The sequence below is a fragment of the Akebia trifoliata genome, chromosome 12 (genome assembly GCF_017979445.1).
Source record: "Akebia trifoliata isolate Shusen 1 chromosome 12, ASM1797944v1, whole genome shotgun sequence".
Lineage (NCBI taxonomy): Eukaryota > Viridiplantae > Streptophyta > Magnoliopsida > Ranunculales > Lardizabalaceae > Akebia > Akebia trifoliata.
This window is the reverse complement of record NC_141386.1, coordinates 28,991,090-29,002,936: the sequence shown is the minus strand read 5'-3', so window position 1 is coordinate 29,002,936 and position 11,847 is coordinate 28,991,090. Positions and strand designations below refer to the sequence as shown.

At 33.2% G+C, this 11,847-nt stretch overlaps 1 long non-coding RNA gene across 1 annotated transcript; it reads left to right on the top strand.

The window, feature by feature from the left end:
* The first annotated feature begins 486 nt into the window (after nt 1-486).
* LOC147389329 (uncharacterized) lies at nt 487-2,064 on the top strand. Its single transcript, XR_015170770.1, has 2 exons — nt 487-1,466; nt 1,571-2,064. It is a non-coding gene; the product is annotated as an uncharacterized LOC147389329 (long non-coding RNA).
* The last annotated feature ends 9,783 nt before the right edge of the window (nt 2,065-11,847 follow it).

The window sequence follows — 11,847 nt, the reverse complement described above, 5'->3', positions numbered from 1 at the left end:
CAATGGCATGAGCAATAAAAAGAGTTTCTTTTTCTTAATTACTACTCATATATTTATTTTTTTTGGATTTCAAATCTTAAAAAACGTTATTGGGTCATTTATTATCACATTGACAATCAAATAACATAGTGTTTTAGATTTCATGAAAATATTAATATTAAAAAAAGATTGTTTTTCAATTTTGATCCATGGTGTTGAAAATGGATGGCCACGAACACCCAAATTTAAAAATTAAATTTAACTGCATAAAATAACTTTTTTTTTTATTTTAAGTTTTTATAATTTTGTCCTCTACAACTCCATTGCATCGGATCATGTTTTTGAGTCTCACAAGAGAATCAAATAAAAAAGTTTTCTTTTTTTCACTATGGACAGAAGAGAGAAAGGGGCGTCGACAAAAAACAACGTCCATTTAACATCACTCTTAAAAATTACTTAGGGTGTCTAATATTTCCAGCTTCAATGTCACTCATCTATCTGTTACGACAAAATCAAGTTTTACTCTATAATCCTTATGATTGAGCTTCCTTGATCAAGATAATTAATTCATAATTGAAAAAATCCTTAAGAGAGTTGAGGGAAGGAAATCCCACTTTCTATCCTTTGCGAGAAGATTAGAGTTGATCAAGCCTTTTTTATTTTCTTTTAAAATATATCGATCCTCTTGTTTTGCATTTCCTAAGGGAGTGATTAATAAAATCGAGTCCATCCTCAATCGGTTTCTATGGAGTGGTCCTTCATTAAATAATTCTTTCCATCCGGTTAAATGGAGCATTATGAAACTTTTTTTGGACGGTGAGGCATTATGAAAATGAGGGATATTACTGCTAGAAATATCAGATTTATTATTGGGATTGGTCAGTTTACTTTTTTTGGAAAGACCCATGGCTGGTTGGAAGATCATTGATTCATCAGTTTGGTCGAAGACCGATATTTCAAATGAACAGTCACTTTAATGCGTTGGTTAGTGAGTTTGCTGATCTCAATGGGTGGAAGAATCTAGTGAACGATGATCTGTGCCTAGTTACTATATGCAACAAGGTTAGAGAGCATAGTCCTCCTTGGCCGAATGAGGAGGAGTCGATTGTTTGGACAAGAACAACCTCGGGTGCTTTCACGTACAAATCTGCTTGGGAGATTATAAGAGAAAAAAAAATCTTACTGTACCATGGTCTAGAGCGGTTTGAAATGATTATGTGGCTCCTGGATACTCCTTCATAGCATGGACGGGGGTGAGAGATAGACTCCTTACTGTGGAGAACCTCAAGAAACGTGGAATGATATTTGATTTCGAGATGTTCTCTTTGTCGCTGCAACTGTGAAGACAACAATCATATCTTATTAAAGTGTGCCTACAGCAGCAGCATTTGGGGTGGAAATTCTCCAACATTGTAGAATTGAAAAATCTGAAGTAGGCTCGGCTAGTGACGAAGCAAAATTCATCAGTGATTTCCCCATCCCCAAAGGTATGAAGAAGATTGTTATAATGACTTTTTGTTTAACCATTTACTCCCTTTGGAAAGAAAGGAATAGTAAGTAATTCGAAGGCAAATAATTGAATTCTCGCCAGCTCCTTAATCTGATCCAGCGTGATATGCAAATGACCTTTGAAGGAAAGGATATTTCCAACTCTTCAGAAGAGGAGACCTTGCGGTGTTGGGGCTGTCTCAATAACCTCATTAGCTGCCAAATTATTCTGAAATGGTGGTTTCTGATGAGGGCTTTCTCAAACTAAACACAAATGGTTCGATATCTAATGTTGGTAACGGCTTTGGAATCGTGGGAAAAGACCATATGAGTAGATTTTTTTTTTGCCCGAAGTCTTGTGAATCTAGTCCATTATCATTTTTAGTTATTTAACTTGGAGGGTATTTTAGGTTTAGTAATAGTAAAATTTGTAAGCATGACATATTTGTAGTGAACGATATCTCAAAGATTTTAATATAGGACCTAAAAGTAATTTAATATTGATTGAAAGGTAATTTTAGAAGGTGGGGGTGTCTCACCATTGATCAGGGTGTGAAAATATAATCATTGAAAATAAATTGAAATATTTTCTCTTTCCGTTGAAGTTTTTTTTTTTAATTCAAATTTATTTTAATAGGCTTAATCTTCTTAGAAAAATTTTATTTGATATCCTCAAAATTATCTTAAATTATTTATGAGCAAGAATGGGGGAACCTACTAAAGAAATAAATAAAAAAATTGAGGGTGGGAAGCTTAGAGAAGAACACATAGCAATCCTAGATTTTTTGTTTTCATTTTAAATTGATTTAAATAAATTAACTTATCTTTAGGGGTACCCTGCAATCTATCCACCTATTTTCTTTCACATTTTTATCTCATTTATCATATATCTCATCATATTGTCATCTCTCTATCTATTTGTTCAACTTCGAAGTGCTAGAAGGAAATCAAGAAATGATATGTGCTATAAAGAGAAATTGGACTTCAAAAAAAATATATGTAAAAAATTTTGGTAAGTTTAACATCTTTTTTTTTCTTATGATTTATTAATAATATGAGATGAAAGAGTACTCGCTTGTATGTTAAAGAATAATAATAGTAGGGGAATTGGTGATATAGTTGAGTAAATTATAATATTTTTAATTTATGTTTCTTTAATATGAAAAAAATGAAAGAATATTATAAAAGTTAATTGTTAATAAGAATGAGTAGGATTACTAGCTTGAAATGATTATAACTGTTATTTTCTTAAACATCAAATGAGTGAAAATTTATACAATAATAAGGTTGTGATCATTGCATGAGTCATGAAATGAATGTGTGGTACTTCATGTGATTATGAGAAAATTGATGTGTGTGTGGTGCAAGATGGGTGTAGGCCCTTGGGTGTAAAACCCTAAAGCCCTCGAGAAAGGCCTTAGAATGGGATAGTTGCGGTTTTGCCAGACTAAGGATAAAATGGCCAAATTGAATATGGTGGTTTAGCCAAACTTGGGATAAAATGACTAAAATGAGGGATAAGAAAATTGTTATGTGATTTTATTATTTATGAAGTGTTGAATTAATTATATTATTTCATTGTTATTATACCACTTGCTCTTAATTTTATATTATTATTGAATTATTAGAAGAAGAATGTAATGCTTTCCTTGGACTTCATCCCTCATCCTTTCAATATTCCAAATTTAATTGATTGAGGACGACAAAGATTAGAGAACCCAAGATTGAGGGCTTCATGATTTTATTGTGAATGTATGAGGATTAGAAAAGAAATCATATGATTAGGCTTTTTTCTTTTTGTAAGAAAAAAAATTAACTCTTATATTTGATGAGCATGAGTATTATATTCATGCAAAAAATGTGAAAATTGTCAATTTATTTTTATTTTTATTTTTTTAATTTTATTTTCACAATCTGGATTTTGAACTGCGGGTTGGACAATGGATCAGAGACCAATTCCTAGATTCCAAAAATCAGGGTGTGACATTGTTGGATTGGGTAAGTCTCATCTTAATGATGTTCCCTCTCTTGAGCTCCATGCCAACCTAGAGGGTATGAAATCAGCTCTGTAGAAATGTTGGCCAAGAGTAGTGGTTAACTCTAATTCCTTATATGCGATCAATTGCATCAATGAGCAAATATCCCTGTCATGAAAACACATTTTCCTTGTTAATGTTCATGTTAATGTTCTCAGGCTTTTATTTTTTCAGATGATCATGTTAATGTTCCTTATTCTCTCCCGCATATTTTTTTAGAGGACTTAACCTGTAACTTCCTTCGATTGTAACCTCCTAATTTATTTTAATGAAAGGGTGGAGCCCTTTCTAGCCCCGACTTACTGATAAAAAATAAAAAATATCCTTGAGGCCACTCACGAGGACGCTCACTCACTTATATGGTGTGTGTGATGAGCGGGTGTTGCACGTGCCCGTGGGAGGGTCCCATATGCCTTGGTTCTAGCCCTGGCTCATCCGATCCCCCTACTCGGACATAAGTCAAGACACTGTATTATAAAAATAAATAAAAAATCTTGTGAGGGTAAGATAATTAAAATAATATGAAGTATTAATTTCATAAGATCTCGTCATTGTTCGTTCCCATTAGGGAATCGTCTCAATCTTGATAAATCTAAATTTGTATATCTCGATGAAAACCGTTCTATATTCTCAAAGGTAAATAATCCCACGTGCAATTCATTATTTAGGCAATTATGAATTTGTCTCTGAAAATCAAGGATGAGATCTTATACGACTTAAAAACGTATTAAACAAATTGTTGTACATGTGACAGTAAAATAATTTCAAATCTCACCCAATTAAGAAGTTGAGATTCAAAAGAAATCAACTAATTAGGAGATAACCTCAACTTTAAGAAGTTCGAATGTAGAAGGACTCAAATTCTTATTAGGTTTAATTTTTTTGTTAGAAAATGTGATCAAAAGTAAATGACAGAAGTTTTTGAGAAATTCTGTAGAGAAATTTGGATTAGTGCATGTAGCCAAAAAGTGCAAATAAATAAATAAATAAAAACCCGATATGGTGTCGATTGTTAGAAAAATGGACATTATATATGATTATAATGTCGGTTTTAGTAAAACCGACGTTATATGCGGTGGCATTCTTGAAAATTTTGGATTTTTATTATAATTAAAACTGACGTTATATATGGTGGCATTTTCGATTTTTTTGGACATTATATATAACGTCAGTTTGATTAAAATTGACGTTATAAAAACGTATAACATCAGTTTCAAGTAAAACCGATGTTATAATCTGTTTTAAAAATTAGGGCTTTAGCGCCTTATTCTTTCACTTTATGTCGAACTGTTCATCCCAAACTCTTGTCTCCTAAGCTCTCGTTCTCTCTCATTCTACCAAGCTTTGTTACTCCTTTTATTCTCGCATTTTCCCTCTCCTTTATCTCTTTCTATCTCTCTTGCATTCTCCCACTCTCTTGAACCCTCTTTCACATTCTGCCTTTCATTTCTTGCTCTCTCATTTTACTAAACCCTCTCACACCTCGTGATCCTCTTCTACAACTCCCCCTTTCATGACCTCATGACCACAGTCTCTCTCATTCATAGAATACACAAACCCTAGGTATGTCATTAAGTTGGCCTTTGTACATCGAAGAAACCCTAAGTTGGCCTTTGTACATTGAAGAATCTTACGATTTCGTTGGCCAAATAGATCGACAGACATGTATGATCTCTTAGACAATGCATATCTTTTTTGGTTCAGTTGGAAGCAACATATTTGAGATTTAAAACTCATTTTAATAACATTTTACAATGATTGTCGGAGGTCTCTCTGTGAAGACCCGACTTTAGATTTCATGAGTAAAACATTTTATTGAGTCTAAAATGATAATTTAGTAAGAAAAATCAGATTTTTGGGAATTCGGTAATTAAATAACTCTTTAAGTAAAATTTTAAAGAGTTGATATGAAGAATATTTATTTATTGGACTTTATGAGTTTGTGAGTTATAAATTTTGGCTTAAGTGATTTAAGGAGGTGGATCCATGAATTGATGTATTCCGAGGAATCTAGCAAGAGACTTTTAGAAAGGGTGTAAGCGTAATTGATTAAATAAAAGAGATCGATTAATGAGGGGTAAAGAAGAAATTTGAAAAGTCAATTTGATAGAATTTTGATGGGGCAAGAGAATTGTTTTCTTCAATTGCTTGTAAAACTCAAGTTAAGATGTGGGGAACCTTTTGCAGGGGCGGAGCCAGGATTTTCTTGTAGTGGGGGCAAACTATGGTTTGTTGTATAGTTGAAGAACTTGAATGGTGGGAAAATTATTTGTGCTAGAAAATATGATCGGAGGGAGGTGAGGGTGTGGGGGAAAAAATTGGAGGGAGAGGAGGGTGTGGGGGCAAATGGGGAGAGAGGTGAGGGAGTGGAGACAAATGGGACACGTAATTAGTTAAAAATATAGGGGTGTCTCAAAGTTCTGTGGGGGCAATTGCCCCCACCAGCTCCTTACTAGCTCCGCCCTTGACCTTTTGTACTCTGTATTTCGATATAGTGATTTGTTGTCGGTTTGTCCCATGATTTTTTCCCTCCTTATTGGAAGGTTTTTTCACGTTAAAATTTTGGTGTTTCTTGTGTGTGCTTGTTACTTTATCTAGATTAGTTTTTCTTTACTTTTATGAGTTTCTAGCAAATATATATGTATAGTTTGTGAACATATAACAGACTAACTTATATAGTTAAGAACCTTAGAATGTAATTAGTACTTTTTATAGCCTTAAAAACTAATATTTTGAAATCAACGTATTTAAACATGAGTTTGTAAGTTTCTATTTATGGCTTTTTGTTTTTGGAGGTGGTGGTGGTAACCTAGTGCAATTAGGTTTTTATTAATTTATGCATTCCTATTTTTGTTTGTACATTTCTATTTGTGGTGATGGTGGTGGTAGCATGTTGTGGGTTGCATGTTTTTTTGCATTTCTATATATTTTTGTTTGTGCAAGTTGCATGCTTGTTTCTGTTTCTATAACAAGTTAATTGTTTATGCTTCTATCGTATATGTACAGGGCACTGTTCAGAGAAAAAACAAAAAATTATGTAAAAAAAGCTAGATATAATGTCATTATATAATTATTATTATTGACAATATATATTATTATTGACTTACCTTTGACGACAGTATATCAAAAACCGACATTATTCCAAAAATATAACGTCGGTTTATAACTGACGTTATAACCTTGCATTTAAGATGTTAGTCTAACTAATGTTAGAGGTGACGTTAAAAGACAATAATGTTAGTTATAAACCAATGTTAAAGGCCTTATTCCTACTAATGTTAGTTTTCACATAGTGAATAGGATGGATGTTACTCGGCCCTAGTTGTAACTCAAGAAATTGTGAAGAACGACAAAAATGTCAAATGGTGTTTTTTTTTGGAAAGAAATTAAAGGAGATGTAAAGAAGATTTGTCTAAAACAAAAACATTGATTTGAAAAGAAATGTAAGTCTCTTTAGTTTGTTATGAATCAAATCTAAATAAAGCTCCTCCTAATAGTAGTTTGTTCTTTTTCTGACTTGAGGATTATTGTTTGTCCTCGGAAGAAATATTATATATATATATATATATGGGTCAGGTTCAAGGGCCATATGAGAAAACATATGTAAAAACAATGTAACATTAATAAAAATTTAAAATATGGGTTAGAAATTTCGAATTGAGCTGATTTTTTGTGAGGATGATCTCTTTGATGGGAAGATCATCCAAAAAAAAAAAAAAAAATCAGTCCAATCTGAAACTTCTAACCCCATTAAAAGTGATTTAGAATGTGGACCGTCGATTTTTTACCAATTTTTGTCACTAATTTGTAAATCACTTTTGATGGATTTAGAAGTTTTTTATTGAACTGATTTTTTGTGAGGATGATCTTTTCATCATAGTGACCATCCTTGCAAAAAATCAGCTCAATCGAAAATCTCTAACCCTTATTTTGAAAAACCATTGTTTTTTCATATGTTTTTACATATGGCCCTTGAACCGCCCACTATATCTATATATATAATGGGCGGTTCAAGGGCCATATGTAAAAACATATGAAAAAACAATGGTTTTTCAAAATATGGGTTAGAGGTTTTGAATTGAGTTGATTTTTTGCAAGGATGGTCACTATGATGGGAAGATCATCCTCACAAAAAATCAACTCAATCTGAAACTTCTAAATCCATCAAAAGTGACTTACAAATTATTGACAAAAATTGGAAAAAAAAAAGTCGACGGTCCACATTCTAAACCACTTTTAATGGGGTTCGAAGTTTCAGATTGGACTGATTTTTTTTTTCAGATGATCTTCCCATCATAGAGATCATCCTCACAAAAAATCAACTCAATTCGAAACTTCTAACCCATATTTTGAAAATTTATTAATGTTGCATTGTTTTTACATATGTTTTTTCATATGGCCCTTGATCGTGACCCTATATATATATATATTATATATATATATATTATATATATATATATGGGAAATGTTCAGCACCCTAAGTTTTACCACACACTTTAACAAACGTTTTTTGTCCTACATGGCTTAGAAGTTTTGGAATGGGCTGATTTTTGGTGAGAATGATCTCTATGATTAGAAGATCATCCTCCCCAAAAATCAGCCCATTCCGAAATGTTTAGCCCTATGTTTACATGTTGAAAAATTGTGGACCGTCCATTTTTTGTAAACCATTTTTGATGGGGTTAGAAGTTTTGGAATGAGCTGATTTTTGGTGAGGATGATCTCCTCACCATAGAGATCATCCTCACCAAAAATCAGCTCATTCCGAAACTTCTAACCCATGTAAGACAAAACGCGTTTGTTAAAGTGTGTGGTAAAACTTAGGGTGCCGAACGGGACCCTATATATATATGGGTAGCGATCAGTGGCCAACAGTTTGGCAAACATTTTGGCAAACACATTTTTCAAAACATGGGTTAGAGGTCTTGGAATGGGCTGATTTTTGGTGAGGATGATCTCTATGGTGAGGAGATCATCATCACCAAAAATCAGCCCATTCCAAAACTTCTAACCTCATCAAAATGGTTTACAAAAAATGGACGGTTCACGATTTTTCAACTTGTAAAATGGGGCTAGAAGTTTTGGAATGAGCTGATTTTTGGTGAGGATGATCTCCTCACCGTAGAGATCATCCTCACCAAAAATCAGCCCATTCCAAGACCTCTAACCCATGTTTTGAAAAAGTGTTTGCCAAAATGTTTTGCCAAACTGTTGGCCACGGATAGGGACCCTATATATATATATATATATATATATATATATATATTATATATATATATATATATATATATATATATATATATATATCTATCTAGGGAAATGTTCAGCAACAAACATTTTGGCAAAACATTTTTCAAAACATGGGTTAGAGGTTTTGGAATGGGCTGATTTTTGGTGAGGATAATCTCCTCACGGTAGAGATCATCCTCACCAAAAATCAGTCCATTCCAAAACTTCTAGCCAATGTTTACAAGTTGAAAAAGCGTGGACCGTCAATTTTTTGTAAACCATTTTTGATGGGTTATAAGTCTTAGAATGAGCTGATTTTTGGTGATGATGATCTCCTCACTGTAGGGCTCATCCTCACCAAAAATCAGCCCATTCCAAAACCTCTAACCCATAATTTGAAAATGTTTTGCCAAAATGTTTGTCAAAATGTTTGTTGTTGAACATTTCCCATATATATATATATATAATATATATAAGGTCCCGTTCAGCAACAAACATTTTGGCAAAACATTTTTCAAAACATGAGTTAGAGTTTTTGGAATGGGCTGATTTTTGGTGAGGATGATCTCTACGGTGAGGAGATCATCATCACCAAAAATCAGCCCATTCCAAAACTTCTAACCCCATCAAAAATGGTTTACAAAAAATGGACGGTCCACGATTTTTCAGCTTGTAAACTGGGGCTAGAAGTTTTGGAATGGGCTGATTTTTTGTTATGATGATCTCCTCACCGTAGAGATCATCCTTACCGAAAATCAGCCCATTCCAAAACCTCTAACCCATGTTTTGAAAAATGTTTTGCCAAAATGTTTGTTGCTGAACATTTCCCATATATATATGGGTCAGGTTCAAGGGCCATATGAGAAAACATATAAGAAAACTTTCGACGGAAAATAAAATTTTAAAATATGGATTAGAAATTTTGGATTGAGCTGATTTTTTGTGAGGATGATCTCTATGATAGGAAGATCATCAAAAAAAAAAAAAAATCAGCCCAATCTGAAACTTCTAACCCCATTAAAAGTGATTTAGAATGTGGACCATCGATTTTTTAACAATTTTTATCACTAATTTGTAAATCACTTTTGATGGATTTAGAAGTTTCTGATTGAGCTGATTTTTTGTGAGGATGATCTTCTCAACATAGTGACCATCCTTGCAAAAAATCAGCTCAATCCAAAACCTCTAACCCTTATTTTGAAAAATGAAAGTTTTCTCATATGTTTTCTCAAAAGACCCTTGAACCTGACCCTATATATATAGATATATATATATATAATATATATATATATATATATATATTATATATATATATATATATATATATATATATATATATATGGGAAATGTTCAGCACCCTAAGTTTTACCACACACTTTAACAATGTTTTTTGCTTACATGGGTTAGAAGTTTTGGAATGGGCTGATTTTTGGTGAGGATGATCTCTATGATTAGAAGATCATCTTCCCCAAAAATCAGCCCATTCCGAAATGTTTAGCCCCATGTTTACACGTTGAAAAATCGTGGACCGTCCATTTTTTGTAAATCATTTTTGATGGGGTTAGAAGTTTTGGAATGAGCTGATTTTTGGTGAGGATGATCTCCTCACCATAGAGATCATCCTCACCAAAAATCAGCCCATTCCAAAACTTCTAACCCATGTAAGACAAAACACGTTTGTTAAAGTGTGTGGTAAAGCTTAGGGTGCTGAACGGGACCCTATATATATATGGGTAGCGTTCAAGGGCAAACTTTTTGGCAAAACATCCTCACCAAAAATCAGCCCATTTCAAAACTTCTAACCCATGTTTACAGTTGAAAAATCGTGGACCGTCCATTTTTTGTAAACTATTTTTGATGGTGTTAGAAGTTTTGGAACGAGCTGATTTTTGGTGAGGATGATCTCCTCACCGTAGAGATCATCCTCACCAAAAATCAGCCCATTCCAAAACTCCTAACTCATGTTTTGAAAAATGTTTTGCCAAAAAGTTTGCTAAAAAGTTTGCCATTGAACGCCCCCCTATATATATATATATATATATATATATATATATATATATATATATATATATATATATATATAGGGAAATGTTCAACAACAAACATTTTGACAAACATTTTGGCAAAACATTTTTCAAAACATGGGTTAGAGGATTTGGAATGGGCTGATTTTTGGTGATGATGATCTCTACGGTGAGGAGATCATTATCATCAAAAATCAGTTCATTCCAAAACTTCTAATCCCATCAAAAATGATTTACAAAAAATGGACGGTCCATGATTTTTCAACTTGTAAACCGGAGCTAAAAGTTTTGGAATGGGCTGATTTTTGATGAGGATGATCTTCTCACCGTAAAGATCATCCTCACCAAAAATCAGCCCATTCCAAAACCTCTAACTCATGTTTTGAAAAATGTTTTGCCAAAATGTTTGTTGCTGAACGGGATCTATATATATATATGGGAGCGGTTCGGCAGCCCTAAAGTTTGCCAAGTTTGGTGCCAAACATTTTTTGTAAATCACTTTTGATGGGGTTAGAAGTTTTGGAATAGGCTGATTTTTTGTGAGGATGATCTCTATGGTGAAGAGATCATCCTCACAAAAAATCAGCTCATTTTGAAACTTCTAACCCTAGTTTACAAGTTGAAGAATCGTGAACCGTCCAATTTTTGTAAATCACTTTTGATGGGGTTAGAAGTTTTGGAATAGGCTGATTTTTGGTGAGGATGATCTCCTCATCATAGAGATCATCCTCACAAAAAATCAGCTCATTCCAAAGTTTCTAACCCATATTTTGAAAAATATTTGGCACCAAACTTGGCAAACTTTAGGGCTGCTGAACCGTTCCCTATATATGGGTTGGGTTTCATAAACAAAGTAGTTGGTCCTATATGAGTTAAAATTTTCATAATGGCCCGGTTTTTTGTGAGGGATGATCTCTGTGGTGAGAAAATCATCCTCACAAAAAATCAGTCCATTCTAAAATTTCTAAACTTAGTTTATAAGTAGAGGAATCATGGACCATCAATTTTTTACCGTTAGTTTGTAACCACTTTTTATGATGTTAGAAGTTTTGGAGTGGGCTGATTTTTTGTGAGGATGATCTCCTCACCAT